Below are 572 nucleotides of genomic sequence, written 5' to 3'. Positions count from 1 at the left end.
TAATCCAAATTAAAGTAATTTCTCATTTACGATGTACACACATCTAAACGCAACTTGCAGAACCATGAAACGCTCACCTCTTCTGATGCGATTTTTGCCAAGTGGTTGAGCTCCAGGGAGCTGCTCCGCGCGGCTCCACACGGGTCATGCGCACCGATGGGAGCGCAAGATGCTGCGCTCAGAAGCCCCAACAGAACCACGATTGTCGTGAAGCAGAAATCCATTCCGTTGAACTGTCTTTTTGAGTTGTCAAAAGTACTGCAGTGAGCTGTTTTCCTTTGCCTCCCGCTGCGCGCTCGTGCCAGCTGAACGTGGATGTGATGTGATGAGAGCAGAACTGCCTTATACACGAGCTGACGCACGGAGGCGGAATACCCACTTGGCAAAAGAGGGGAAAACGGGGGTGGGGGGAAGTCAACCTTCTGTCCCTTTTCACTGTAAAAGTACTGTGTCACATTTGGATCGACTTCATGCTGTTTTATTCGTGTTCTAATGAGTAATTTTACTTTTTAAAAAAATACTTCTTTTGCTTTTACTGTGACACTTTCAGTTTGTGTATTTGAGCACACATA

The sequence above is a fragment of the Oryzias melastigma genome, linkage group LG7, assembly GCF_002922805.2.
Source record: "Oryzias melastigma strain HK-1 linkage group LG7, ASM292280v2, whole genome shotgun sequence".
NCBI lineage: Eukaryota > Metazoa > Chordata > Actinopteri > Beloniformes > Adrianichthyidae > Oryzias > Oryzias melastigma.
The sequence above is the reverse complement of the archived record's forward strand: the minus strand, read 5'-3'. Positions refer to the sequence as shown.